The sequence below is a fragment of the Camellia sinensis genome, chromosome 12 (genome assembly GCF_055761805.1).
Source record: "Camellia sinensis isolate YWXY chromosome 12, ASM5576180v1, whole genome shotgun sequence".
In the NCBI taxonomy this organism is placed as follows: domain Eukaryota; kingdom Viridiplantae; phylum Streptophyta; class Magnoliopsida; order Ericales; family Theaceae; genus Camellia; species Camellia sinensis.
The window spans coordinates 71,503,705-71,519,304 of NC_138972.1; the positions used below are offsets into that span (position 1 = coordinate 71,503,705).

The window sequence follows — 15,600 nt, forward strand, 5'->3', positions numbered from 1 at the left end:
ACATTTCACCTTCCATTATTATCAACATGGCTCAGAACCTGGCCAAACTTACAACAGTGAATTATATATCATATTCACATTACTTCCAATATCAACAAAACAAATGAGACTCATGCTCATATCAAAACACTTCATACTTCCCATTTGATACACATTTTAGTGCTGTATCAATAATCATGTAAAAACACTTCAATATAATAAGCACACATAAAAATGGTGCTAATGGAGTCCATCCCCTATCTCCTCCCAAACAAAAATCCGGTTTAGAGGTCCATCCCCTATCTTCCCCTAAACCGTGGAGTACATCCCCTATCTCCTCCCAAACAATATGCATATGCAATGCTCAATCAATACATGTAATTTCTGTATTAATTCAATAGTCTAAATTTATGACTTAAACAAATTGATTAGTTTCAATTTTCCCTAATCCGCATGCAATGTCTACAACAAGCACGACTATCCTCCACCGATAGCCCAAAACAATTATTTCTAGACTTGAAAAATAAATACACTATCAATTCATTAGGCGAGTGATTTATATTATCCAACTACACCATTTAATCAATAAATTCCCCAATTTCATGGATTTAACCAAATTCCCCAATTTCATGGATTTAACCAAATTCCCCAATTACCTTAAATTAATTACTCAAATCAATTTAGCAATTCAACTAGGGTTTTCTTTTCCCAAGATTTTCAAAGTGTCCCCAACCTATCAAAATACCAAACTTAGAACAAAGCATATAAAATGGAGTAGGAAAATCCCTACCTCGAAGAAAATAACCCGTATGGAGAAGATGGAGATGAAGACCAAAGACCAACGTGCTCCAAATCCCAAGTTTCTCAGATTAAAACGAAGCCCTCAACTCACTCTAACTTTTTAATAAACGATCTAAGGTAGAAACTCACTCTAAGTAGATCAATCGAAAGAGAGAAGGTGTGTAGAGGGAGAGAAAGAGATAAAAAAACACTCCAGGGGCGGTTTTTAAAAAGTTATGAAGGAAAAGTAGGTCAAAAAGTGATCCAAAAAGTGAAATCACGGACTGATATAATCGACTCTACGCTCGAGCGTAGAAAGCCCCGCTCGAGCGTAAGACACAGAATCATGCTCGAGCGTGAAGAAAGCCGCTCGAGCGTCGATTGCACCCTTCCAGAAGTTTTGCAGGCGCTGCACCCGCTCGAGCGTCAAACTCCCCGCTCGAGCGGAGGAGCAAAAACAAGGGATCACGCTCGAGCGTAAAAACTACCGCTCGAGCGGAAGAACTGCAGAGCAAAATACTGGGAGATGGAAAATCCCGCTCGAGCGTCAAAATTCCCGCTCGAGCGGAGAAGCAACAACGAAGGGACCGCTCGAGCGTTAAAACTTCCGCTCGAGCGTGAAGGCCAAAATCTGGGCATCACCTATCGGCATCTAAAATCAACCAACCTGTACCAGACCCGTCCAACACAACCTATACTTCAAATACAAAGAGATTAAAGGACAACAACAACCAATAAGTAATGACAGGATCCACGGAACCTAAGTCCGGATACAATAATTTAAAGAGAAAAGACCGGGGTCGCTATATCACACCACCATGACCACCGTGACCCCCACTCTCTCCCCATAGCACCAAAAATAGAGGATTCTATGTAAGAATGAAACTATTACACACCACCACCAAGCATGGAAAACAAACAAAAAAGAAGACCCATTGCTACAAATACCTCAAATGGGTCCTCTGGTTTTCTTTCTCCTCCTACTTCCTTAGCTCCTCCTTCATTACCCATTAATCTCCCACTGCCTTTCGTTCTTAAACCACCATCGTTTCTCTCTCTTAAACCACCTTACCCTCTCGTGCCCTGTTTGAGTCCCTCAACAAAACCCATATCCAAAAATTGAAAACCCATCAAGCTTTGGGTTTATTGAAGGATTTGAAAGTCTATATATACGATTTGCCATTGAAATACAATACTGATTGGCTTTCGAATAAGTGGTGTAGCAACCACATTTTCGCTTCCGAGGTAGCTATACACAGAGCTCTGTTGAATAGCGATGTTCATGTTAGTATATATTAGTATATTGTATATATTAGCTATCAAACCTTTAATAATGTTGTTTGGTTTGTGCTTCTGCTTTTGGTTTTTTCGGCCAAAAGCCTCTTTGAACACTCTCTCATCCTCCATAAAAGAGAGTCTCTCTGAACATTGTATACACACTGTAAACACGCATTCAACATATCAATACACTCAATTTATTCTCTCTCTCTCTCTCCCTACCAATTATTCTTACATGGTATCAGAGTGCAGTTGTACACTTCTGGCATTTTCTGTTTTTGGTGCTTAGTCCCGTACGCAGTGGCACTACACCAACCTGCTCGGAATCACCTCACGATTCCAACGACACCACTCCCATCACCAGAAACGTCGTCACGCGCCTTTATGCGCCACCTTTGTGTTCAGCGCGTCTCAGTTTCTGCAGTCACTCGCACACAAGTCCTCACGCGCCCCTCCGTTGGCTGCTCACGTCAGTATTTGATGTCAGCCCTGCTCTTACGTGCGCCGCACCTGTTACTGTGCGCCGTTCTGCTATTGTTCACCAGCTTGCACCAGTCTGCTCCCGTACGCCGCGCGTGCGTCGTTCTGCTGCGGTGTGCCGTACACCCTTCATGCTATTGTGCTCCTCATTACAACCTGCTATTGTGCGCTACTGACATCATTTTAGCCTCTGCGGACATCATCTCTGCACAACACCCCTTTCCTAGCTATTTTCGACCCTCCGGACTCACTTGTACACTCTGTTTTACCTAATTTTGCTCCTACAGGTCTGTTCCTATTTATTTAGCCCTATTCAACTATTATTATGGATCGTCATGATACCTCTCATCTGATTTCTGTTCTTCTTAATGGTTCCAACTATGTTCTGTGGGCCCAAGCCATGTCTTTCTTCCTCAAAGGTAAGAAGCTCTGGCCCATTATCACTGGGGATGTGACCCAACTGGTGAAAGAAATCGATGAAACTGCTGCTACATATGAAGACCGACTCGAAGATTGGGATAGTAAGAATTACTAGATCATTACCTGGTTTCGAAATACCTTTGTTTCCTCTATCAGTCTTCAGTTTGGTCATTTTTAGCTTGACTCTGTTACCACTCCTGCTAAAGACATTTGGGATTTTTTAAAAGAATGATACCAGACTACCGGTCTTGCCCATCAGTATTAACTTCAGAGTCAACTTTACAGCATGCGCCAAGAATCCAACCAATCAGTTGTTGACACCCCATTTTTTACCGTCCTCAAGGCTTGGACATTACCGCTTGAACACTCGGTGATCATCCATGTCCGTGTTTGTTTTGAGTTCTCGGAGGTCTCGACTACGTGCCTTGCCTCAGGATCTCTTAACTTGCTTATTCTGTGCTTGGTTTTGCACCAAGGACTTGTTTGTTTTTTCACCTGAGGGTAGAGAGTAGCTTGTTAGCTACCCCTGACACCCACCGGCCCGGGCTTGAGGCCACTGGCCGTGTCTTCTTGCTACCGGCCATTGGTGAAATATACCATTGGCCGGTCGGCATTTGGTGTGGTCGACTGACCATCTGTTTGGCCGATGGCCTCCTTTTCTGGTCGGTAGCACCTTTTTGCCTTTTTCAGGCATGGTGTATGCCAGTTGTGCCAGCTGGAATGCACAAACCCTGCCCCCGTGCACATCTGTGGCTGTTTTGTCCTTTTTGCACCCTTTTGGTCTACTTTATTGAGGAAGCTTGGACCTTTCTCTTAGCTTCCTCAAGAAGCTTGAACCCTGTCCCAGCTTCCTCAGGAAGCCTTGGCCCCTTTGCCTTGGCTTCTTGAAGAAGCCTTGATCCTTTTAATTGGCTTCTCTTGGAAGCTTAGCACCTTTGATTGTCTATATAAGAGCCCCACCCTCTCCTTTGTTTTGGTTCAGCAAAACCAGAGCAAAATACATATATATTCTGATATACACACCTTCTCTCTATATATCTCCCTCTCTCTCTTCATTTGTGTGTGTTTGAGGGCCTAAAAGGTTGATTTGTTCTTACTTTTGCACTAAAACACACACCATTACACCATACTTCAACTTGGGAGGTCTTGAGGGTTGGTTCTTGAAGTTTTGAGGTGGTTTTGATCATAAGGAAGAGGCTGAGCTTGCTGTTCTTGAAATGTCCTTCAAGGGTAACACTTTTTGCTTTATTTTCTCCAATCTTGCACTAGTCTTTAACCTATCTTGCTTACTAATTTAGACTTTGTGTATAACTAAAAAAAGTCTTGTATTTGCATGCTTAAGACACTTCATTAAGGTTGTTTTGATGTTGGGGGTCGACCTCCCCCTCTAAGGCCTTGTTTGACCCTTTTTGTGCTTCCATTGTTAAGCTTTGGTTACTCTGGTGTATTGGCCTTCTCACCACTGAAATCCAGTGGATTTTCAGTGGTGAAGAAGGGGGTTTCTAGTCTTGCATAGGGGAGGGACACCCCTCTCCCCTTTGTGTCTCATTTGTCCATGTTTTTGGCCCATAAGGGTAGCATATGTGCTTGGTTGTTTTTGGCCCCATTTCAGAGGTTCTTGGATATTATTTGGTCATATGTTGCCTCTATCTTTGGTCGGATTTATGGCCCTTTACATGCATATTGTACTTGCCTTGCATTCTCCCATTTTGCCTAGAAATGTGCCTTGCATTTAGGCCACGATGCTTGCATGTTCTAGCTTAACTTCATGAAGGTTTTAGCATTATTTCGCCATGCTTGAGGTCTGTTGGGTGTTGATTTGGTCATGCATTTCATGTTTTGTATAACCCCTTTGCATTCTAGCATGTTGGCATCGGGTGTGTGAGTCATTAGCATGCACTATCTTGGCCATTTTAGTGATTTGGAATCACTTATTATGCCATTTCAGTCCACGTTTTATGCTTGCATGTTTGCATTTCGTTATCCTTTCAATGCTTTGGAGAGACATGATCCTATGCTCCATGTATGGCCTTTTGTGCATGCCTCTTGTTTTGTGTCTCTTAGCTGCAATATCAGGGGGTTTTGGGACTTATTTTGGTGCATTAAAACTCTGTTTTTGGTTGTATAGCTCATGCCATGCTTGCTTGGGGTAGGTGTTGAGTAATACTCTTATTTGTGGCCTTGAATGCCTTTCATTTTGCATCTATTCCCTAGCATGATTTGGCATCATCATTCACATGTTTTTTTTTAGGAGTTAACATGAGTGTTTAATGTCCATGCTTACCATCTTTGAGTGTCCTTGAGAGTGGCCTTCCATGCTTGGGTTTTTGGCTTATTGGTGTGCATGTTTGCATGAATACTTGTCTACCATTTTTGGCACTTTTGGCCACTGTTTTGGGGTGGGCTGAGGCCTTCTCATTTCAGTATAAGTCCATCCTTGCATACTTTGCATGTTTGACATGTTGCATTGCATTGGTTGCATGCTTATATTGCATCATGTTTGCATGTTACTTAGCTAAGTTGCATTATATAGTCTTGTTGTATGCTTGACATGTTCATATTGCATTAGTGTAGCCTTGCATGAGTTGCATCACTTTGCATACATGCATTGCATCGTATATGGCATACATGCATTGCATCGCTTAGTTTGTGGTGTCAAACCAAGCATGAGGGGAGAGGTGTGTTCGCACCCGAAATGACGAAACACGTCTCAACCCTCGGTCGCCAATACCCTTGATCTCAACATGATAGGGTGTTAGCACTCATTTGTTTGTTGCATGCATCTACATTAAGTTGCTAACTTGGCTTCTTAGGCCATCATGCATCGAATTGCGTAGTTGATGGCCCAAGGGTCGAGGGCCATACTTCCTTGAGTCCATCGCATGATAGGGAGTGTGGTCATGCTCACATTTGCTTGAAAATTCCATGCCATACACTGTTTGCCCTCCGCTGTTGTCAACTGCAGGATTCTGCAGGAAGCAATGGTCGGTCGGCCACCAGCGGCTGGCCGGTGGTACAACAGTTGGCCAATAAGCCCATTACTATGGCCGGTGAACTTTAATTCTGGCCGGTGACATCCCAGAGCACTCAGAGGATGATTCAAAAGGGGTCTGGAGACTTTCAGAACTTTCAGAGGGATGAGGCAGTGTAAACAGAGGCAACAGTGGCATGGTACGGGTTTCCGGGCAAGGCGGATCGAGCATGCTTCATTCACGCATCCCGAGGCAGGGCTGTGGCCACCTTTCTTCTGCATTTCATTTGTTAATTAATTAGAAGGTCTGTAATAATTAATTTAGTAGTATTCATTTGGTTGTGTAATATTTATTCGGACCCTCCGAATGAGGGCAATTGTGTTATAAGTGTGCGTGAGTGTGCGTATGTCTTCCAACCCCGCGTCTTTCTTCCCTTTTATTTACCTGCTTTTAATTTAGGGCATATTTAAATTAGCATACCTTATGCTATGCATGCGTGCATTCATACATTTGTCTTGCATGCACCGGGCTCGGCGCATCATGCTAATTACATTGTATTTCAATCCCAAATTGAATACATGTTATCTGTTGCATTTCACAGACCATGTTTAGAATAGTCGAGCCTGTCTAGATTGCATCTTTACATGTGTTGCATTAAGCCATTTTTAACATGAACTAGGATCATGCATATGATTACTAACTAGTTTCTATTTTGGCTTGGAGTACTAGGTAAGCTTTTTATGCTTTAGCATGCCACATGTGTGTGAATGTTGCCATGATAGCATAATTACCATGAGGCTAGCTGCTTATGTGATATAACTGCCTGAATGCCTATGGGTGGAGGTTGGGTTATTTGAATTGGAACAATGCATTAAATGCGAGTTTTAAGCCCACTTGGAAGTGGCAAAACCATATTTTCTAAAGCCCACTTGAGGGTGGCAAAATTCATGTCTTAGCCTACTTGCAGGTAGCACCATCAAACCATTCTCAAACAAACAAACATGAAATGTTTTGTTCCAATTCAGGCAACCTAGTCTATACTTGTATGCTGTGCGCATAACATAGTAAATCTAGGCTAATAACCGGAATAAGAGCATGTAATATTTTCGAAACAAGATATCATGGTTAGTAGAGGCCGATCTTTGATCGGGCGAGCGGGGGTGCTCATAGCTGACCTTCCCCAATCGTACCCAAGTTCCCGAGCGAGGCAACTTTGGTGATGACGGACACGTGACCTTAGGCAATGAGTCAGGGTTTCCTAAATTTCCCCAAAAATAAAATATTTAGGTGGCGACTCTGTATCTGGCAAAGCAGTCCATGTTTGGCACTTCTTTTCTAAAAAAAATCTATTTTTTTTTCTCAAAACGATTTGCCGGATTTAGACTCTTTGGTTCAGATTAAGAACCGTGACAATTTGAGAGTCCTGAATCGTAGTGGGCAAAAATGAACAGAACGGGGGACTCATCCTCCCGGGGCGTTCGGGGACGTCTATATCAATTAATGATTTTCTTTCTCAGATGTATTCTGTTTGGGACCAACTTGCTCTCTCAAAACCGGCATGGCCTCACCTTGAAGATGCTATTTTATTCACTACATATCGTAATCAACAGCGGTTGGTTCAATTTCTCATGGCTCTCACTCCTTATTTTGAGCCCATGTGTGCCTCTCTTCTTCATTGCCTTCCGTTGCCCACTCTTGAACAGGCTATTTCTGAGCTAATATCTAAGGAGACTCGTTTTGGTACTCTCCAAACTCATCATGTGGACTCTGTTCTTGTCATTCTTCAGTCATGGCCCTACTACCTGCATCTATTGTCAGAATCGGGGCCTTCCTTAAACTCATCTCCTGGTTCATTACCCTGTCAGATCCTGCCGATACTGCAACAAACTTGGTCCTGGTCATCTACAGTAGGCTTGTTTTTGCAATCCATCCCGGTCATCTTCTACTAGCCACTCCTCTCGCGGTGGTTCTTCTAGGGGGAGCTCTTATCGTCCCAGGAATCAGTCTTTTCCTACTCATCGCACTGCTGCTGCTGCCTCTGAGGATTTCTCTAAGTCTCCTGCTCCGTCTACCCCTCTTTTTTCTCAAACTGATATAGAGACCATGTTCAAACAGCTTCTTTCCCTCCGGTACACCTCCTCCTACTACTTTGCTTGTGACTCTAGGTAACTCTTCTTGGTATTTTGACTCCGCCTGTTGTAATCATATGACTTCCAGTTTTACTATATTTTCTTCCATCTCTTTCTCTACTAATATTCCCTCCATTCATACTGCTGATAGTTCTCTCATGTCAATCAGTCATATTGGTACTGTTTCCACATCTCCTTTATATTTACCTCAAGTTTATCATATCCCTGCTCTAACCTTAAAGCTTATTTCTATTGGTCAATTATGTGAGCTTGGTCTAATTGTCACATTTTCTGCTAATGATTGTTTGGTGTAGGACCCTCAGACGGGGCAACTAGTGGGATCGGCCGTAAGCATAGACGTCTCTATGAACTCATTCATCTTCATGTTCCTGACTCCCCACAGATCGCTGCTCCTGCATTTGCTTCCTCATTGTCTCCTTTTCATCTTTGGCATTGTCGCTTAGGGCATATTTTTGTTAGTCGCTTAAAGTTTTTGGTTTCTAGTGGTCAATTGGGTCATGTACTTCCAGATACTTTTGATTGTATACCCTGTCAACTTGCAAAACAACCTGCTTTATCATTCAATAAAAGTACTTTTGTTTCCAATGCACCTTTTGATCTTATACATTCGGATATTTGGGGCCCATCCCCTACTACTACCATGGGGGGATCTTGTTATTTTGTTGTTTTTATGATAATTTTTCTCGGTTTACTTGGCTTTTTCTCATGAAAACTTGGTCTGAAACTTAAACACCTTTATTAAAGATTTGCCAAAATGGTCCACACCCATTTTTCAAAGACCATTAAAATTTTTCACTTTGACAATGCTATGGAATATCGGGATTCCGATTTCCTTTCCTTTCCTTTCTTCAGAGTCATGGTACATAGCCTCATCGTTCCTATGCTGGCACGTCCCAACAAAATGGCCGTGCTGAACGGAAACATCGGCATATTCTTGACACTACTCGTACTCTCCTTCTCTCTTCTTCTTGCCTTGAAAACTTTTGGGGGGAAGCTGCCCTTACTGCTGTATACACTATCAATTGTGTTCCTACCCCTATAATCAATAATCAAACTCCCTTTGAACGTCTGCATGGTACTCCCCCTCCATACACCAATCTTCGGGTTTTTGGCTATGCTTGCTTTGTTCTGCTTCAATCCCATGAACACACTAAGCTTGAACCTCGTTCTCGTCTTTACTACTTTCTTAGTTATGGGATTGAACATAAAGGCTTTCGTTGTTGGGATTCTCTCTCTAAGCGTCTTCGTATCTCCGAACATGTAGTTTTCTGGGAGCACAAAATGTTTTCCTCCCTATCCTCCTTTCATTTACTCGCACACTCCACTACCGTCCTGTTTACTAATCCTTCCATAGATCTCTTCTCTAATGACTTTGATATAGGTTCCTCTTTCATCGAGATGCCCTTGTTGACCCCTGATCTCATCCCGATTGCTCTCCCTGATGGTCCACCTCTCATTGCGCCACCTAGTTTGTCTCCTCCTTCTACACCAGCTCTTCCTCCTACAAATCCTCCCGCGGGTCGACCACACTGGGTAACTCAACCACTTATTCATCTTCGTGATTATATTGTTGGGTCTGCTACCTTATCTACTTATGGACTTACCTTCTATCGTGAGGCTTGTACTAATCCTCTTTGGCAGCAAGCTAAGACTGATGAACTGCAGGCTTTGGACAAAACTCGTACTTGAGATGTTGTTGATCTTCCTCTTGGCAAGACTACGATTGGCTGTAAATGGGTTTACAAAATCAAGACTCACTCTGATGGCTCTATTGAACGCTACAAAGCTCGTCTTGTTGCAAAGGGTTTCAACCAGGAATATGGCATTAATTATGAGAAGACCTTCTCCCCTGTTGCTCGGCTTACCTCTATTCGCAGTTTGCTTGCTATTGTTACTGCTCGCCACTGGGAACTCTTTCAGATGGATGTCAAAAATGCTTTCCTTAATGGTAATCTTCTTGAGGAGGTCTACATGCAACCTCCCCCTGGGTTAACCTATCCAACTTATAAGGTTTGCAAACTACAACGTGCCCTCTGTGGTCTCAAGCAAGCCCCCCGCGCTTGGTTTGCTAAGTTCAGTTTCACCATTCATGACTTCGGATTCACCTCTAGCTCCTATGACTCTGCTTTATTTGTTCGGACTATTACTCATGGGACCACTCTTCTTCTTCTTTATGTAGATGATATGATTATCACTGGTGATGATGCAGCGGGTATTCTTTGCCTCGAAAGGTTTCTCCATCGTCAGTTTGAGATGAAGGACCTTGGTACTCTTAACTACTTTTTAGGGCTTGAAATCTCCCATGATTCCACTGGTTACTATTTGTCCCAAGCCAAATATGCATCTGATCTTCTTGCACGTATTGGTCTTACCGATTGCAAAACTACCTCTACTCCAGTTGATCCTTAGATTCGTCTCACTCCGCTCGATGGGGATCTTCTCTCTGATGCTACTATTTATCACCAACTCGTCAGTAGTCTCGTCTATCTCATTGTGACTCGTCCTGACATTGCCTATGATGTTCATCTTGTTAGTCAGTACATGTCGGCTCCTCGCACTCCACATTATACTATTCTACTTCGCATACTTTGTTACCTCAAAGGCACTCTGTTCCATGGACTTCACTACTCTACTTCCTCCTCTCTTGAACCATGTGCCTTTTTTGATGCTGATTGGGCTAGGGATCCTACAGATCAACGCTTCGCCACCGATTAGGGGATTCTGCTCTTAGGGGATTCTGTTCTTACTTGGCGCAGCAAGAAACAATCCCTCACTGCTCGCTCTAGTACCGAAGCTGAATACCGAGCTCTTGCTGATACTACTCAGGAACTTCTTTGGCTTCGATGGCTCCTTGCTGACATGGGTGTTTTTTCTTCTGATGCTAGCTCTTTCTATTGTGACAATCAAAGTGCTATTCAGATTGTTCACAATGATGTTTTCCATGATCGCACCAAGCATATTGAGATTGATTGTCACTTCATTCGCCAGCATATTACATGTGGCACTGTTCTTCTTCTCCCTATTGCTTCTGCAGATCAACCTGCTGATATTTTCACCAAGGCTCATCCTCCTGGTCGCTTTAGTGATCTCGTTTCTAAACTCAAGTTGGTTGATGCTTACCCTCTTTGAGTTTACGGGGGGATGCTAGTATATATTAGTATATTGTATATATTAGTTGTCAAACCTTTAATAATGTACCTTTAATAATGTTGTTTGGTTTGTGCTTCTGCTTTCGGTTTTTTCGGCCAAAGCCTCTTTGAACACTCTCTTTTCTCCTCCTCTATAAAAGAGAGTCTCTCTGAACATTGTATACACACTGTAAACACACATTCAATATATCAATACACCCAATTTATTCTCTCTCTCTCTCTAGCAACTATTCTTACAGTTCAAATGCTCGACCTGAATGGGGCTGACTTGATCTTTGTGCCAATCTATGTCTCATGAAACTCTAGCTCTGTCAATGGCTTTCCAGCGATTGGTCACGTACGGTCTCTGATATCATCGGTGGTCTGGATCATCTCGTCGGAGCATATATGCTAGAACTGGAGCCAGGGCTCTAACCACGTTCGCCGCCTTCTCCAAACACTCTCTATACCCATCTCCACTCACAGTATTCCAACATTGCATCAAACCAAACACACACTTCACTTTCCCAATAGCACACCCACTATTCTCTACTTCAATACTCGTTAACTTCCCAGCCAATTCACTCACACTGCTCTTGAATTCAACCCACTTCGCTTTAACAATCGATTAAGAACTGCTATAATTCACCTTATCTTGAACTAGGTCGACACTTTCATTGAAAAATTGTATGTATCATATCTTAAGAAGCAACCATTAAGGTAAATTCTGGTGAAGACGGCGGGGAGGCAGTGAGAGAGCCTGGTGCGACTGACAGCGTAGCAGAGGAGACAGTCAGTGTGGAGAGGACACGGTGGCATTGGGCGACGCCGTAAATGGCTACTGTTGATTTGTTGGCTTCTTCAACAACCTCCATCTCCATGTTTATCCACCCCTTTCAAAAAAAAAAAAAAAAAAAAAAAAACTCCTAGTGCTCAAAACCCTAGAATCCTAGAAGCAGAAACAACATAAGATTCCCAAAATATGATTTTATTAGAGTAAAATCAAAAAACCCATCTCCAAAAGCATAAAAAACAGAATTGAAAATGTCTAGAATTTCATGACTCACAAATTACAATTAATCTCTCTCCAAAGCAGCTCCGTTAATTTCTAGAATCAACACAATTTTTAAAGAAACCCAAAGAAAACATATGGTGTTGTGGGGGTGAGAGAGTTGCGCCGAAGAGTGGGGGTTGCAATGGTTGTTGGGGTGAGTTGCCAGAAAGGGTCAGTTTGGGTAGGAGAGGATGAGTTTGCATCTTTCTTTTGAAATTTGAGACCAAAATGTAATTTTTTTTAATGTTTTCCACTTCAAATTTGGCAGTAGAGGCTAAATTGATACGATTTCAAAAACTTTAAGAGTAAAATCGAAATTATTCAAAGTCTAGGAGTGTAATTGAAAATTGAGGCAAAGTATAAGGGTAAAAATGAAATTTTCTCTTTTCTATCTTTGTTTTCTTCTCTCATTTTCTTCTTCTCTACTAATCGAAGGCCCTGTTTGAATCCAATCTCTTCCTCTCCCTTTAATTCATTGGACCCCATTGTTCCATTGAACATGCCCACCTTTCTAAGCCTTCACTGGTGAGCCCTATTTATGTCATTTCCAAGCCTGCGTATGATGTAGGGGATTCTATTTCCATCTAAAAAATTATTCAGTACGCCTAATTTCTTAGTATTTTTTTAAAAATTATTTAGTGTTGTAATTTATTCTCAATATATTGTTTTTTTACAAACTCCCTTCAAGATAAAATCATAATTTATGGTACACCCAAATAATAAACAAATTAAAAACTCCAAATTACACCACTTTGAAAAACCTTTTCAAAAATCCTTAAGCATATTTCTTATTACACTTATTCCTTTTGTTCACATACAGGGAACAACATCACCGGCAAAGAAGAACGACGAAAGTGGGCGACGTTGGCAACTCCCAGGCCCCCCGTTGCTGGTCTATCTTTCAAACCACTTTAAAAAACCATTCAAAAAAATCTTGAAATAGATTTTTCATTTCATTTTTTTAGTTCTTCTGGGGAAGTACTTATTCACAACTATATATGCCAAGTAAGGCTAGTAAAGTTGGGGTTTTTCTATATGCACTTGTATATATGAGTTGCAAAGCTCTACTTCTTGAAACTTGAAACTTGAAACTATTGATCAAATACCAAAATTAGTTTTCATTACTTGGTTTTGATTAGATGGATGGATGAATATCTTGAGATAGGAGTGTCTTTTATTGATCTACAGAACCTTCACCCACGCATCTGTATGATTTCTAATCAATAAATATTTTGTTCATTATTATTTTTATTCATTGTTTGATTTGTAGTTTTCTGAAACAAAAAATAATATATGCTAGACACAGAGATTGAAGAAGAAAACACTGAATTTTTTAAATTATTTTTCCATACAAACTTGGACTCTACAATGCTCTTTAAATAGAGAACTATCCACTAACTCCACTACATGAAAAATAGCAATAGACCCATGAACAACAACTAACACTATCCACTAAACCAACTACCTTAAAAACTATGACACCACTTGACACAATCCCTACATAAGCTGAAACTACATACCACTAATTTGAATAAGTCAAAGACCACTAACTTGAACTCAAACATAAAATGGACTCACTAAAATAAATCTGGACATGTTTGAATTAGATTCTCAACATGCCCCCTTAATTCAAACATGGTTGTGCACCCATCATGGTACGAAACTTCTTGAATATTTCCTTTGACAAAGCTTTTGTGAATACATCTTCCATTTGATCTTCGTTATTACAATGTTCTATCTCCACTTCTTCTTTGGCCACAATTTCTCTAATGAAGTGATTGCCTATTTCGATATGCACAAGATTCTTTGTCATAGCGATAGTAGACTTGTTGTCACAAAACAAACATATTGGACTACTTTGTTTCTCCTTTAAATCACAGAGGATCCTTCACAGCCAAATTGCATGGCAAGCTGTAGCAGTGGCAGCAATATACTCTACTTTAGTGTTGGAAAGAGCCGTAGTAGTCTGCTTCTTTGATGCCCATGATATAACTCCAGGGCCAAGGCTAAAGACGTAGCCTGTAGTGCTTTTCATGTCATCTATACAACCTACCCAACCACTGTTAGTGAAAGAAATTAGTTTAAAGTTAGTGACTTTGGAATATTTTATTCCAAAATTGAGAGTGCCTTGAATGTATCTTAAAATCCTCTTTGCTGCTCCAAAATGATGCTTGCTTGGATGATGTATGAACCTAGAAACAATACTCACAGCAAACATAATATTAGGTCTTGAATGAGTAAGATATATCAAAGCTCTAACCATGCTTCTAAAAGTCCTCTCATCTTCATCTGCCAACTCATCTTCATCTGCCAAAAGCAATTTCTTATTTGCATTCATGGGTGTCTTTATGGGAGTACAATTTCCATGCCAAACTTTTTCAACAAGTCCATGGCATATTTGTTTTGACATATGAGGATGCCACTTGAGTTTTGAATTACTTCAATGCCGAGAAAATAGTGCACAAGACCCAAGTCAAACATTTCAACGTTTTGCATCATGCTCTCCTTAAACCATTTCATCAAGTCAAAAGAATTCCCAGTATATATCATATCATCAACATATATGTATACAATCAAGATATCATCACGCCCTTGAGTTTTCGCATAAAGAGTAGGTTCACTAACACTTCCATGAAAACCATTTTCAAAAAAAATACCTCTCAATCTTGCTATACCATGCTCTTGGTGCTTACTTGAGCCCATAAAGTGCCTTCTTCAGTTTGTATACTGTATGTTCCATCCCTTCAATCATGAAGCCTTTGGACTATTCAACATATACTTCCTCCTCAAGCTCTCCATTAAGAAGCACAGACTTGATATCTAGTTGAAAAACTTACCAACTTCTTTGAGCCGCTAAAGCCAAAATAGTTCTAATAGTATCAATTTGAGAAACTAGTACAAATGTTTCAAGGAAATCAATCCCTGGCTATTGTGCATATCCGTTTGCAACTAACAGAGCTTTGTGCCTTTGGAGAGTTCCATCAGAATTAAACTTGGACTTGTAAATCCATTTAAGTCCAATAGCTTCTTTACCGAGAGGTAGCTCTACCATGTTCCATGTCTTATTCTTCTCTATGGCCTTCATTTCTTGATTCATTGCATCATACCATTCCTTTTTTGTTACTGAATCTTCAAAATAAGTAGGCTCCATGGAAAAGCAAACAAATTCACATGAATCATAAATATCAGCAAGACTTCTCACTTTTCTAGGAATAAAATCGTAAAAAGAATCAGGTAGATCACTAGAACTAGATCACTAGAACTTATTGAAGGAATCACAAGGGCAGGTTGTTCACTTGGGATAACTTCATCTTCATCCTATCTCCAAGCTTCATTCTCATTAAAAATTACATCCCAAC

General features: G+C 41.1%; 1 pseudogene; it reads right to left on the bottom strand.

Annotated features, from left to right (window-relative positions):
- Nucleotides 1–14,129: 14,129 nt before the first annotated feature.
- Nucleotides 14,130–14,579, bottom strand: LOC145803647 (secreted RxLR effector protein 161 pseudogene; annotated as a pseudogene).
- Nucleotides 14,580–15,600: the final 1,021 nt, after the last annotated feature.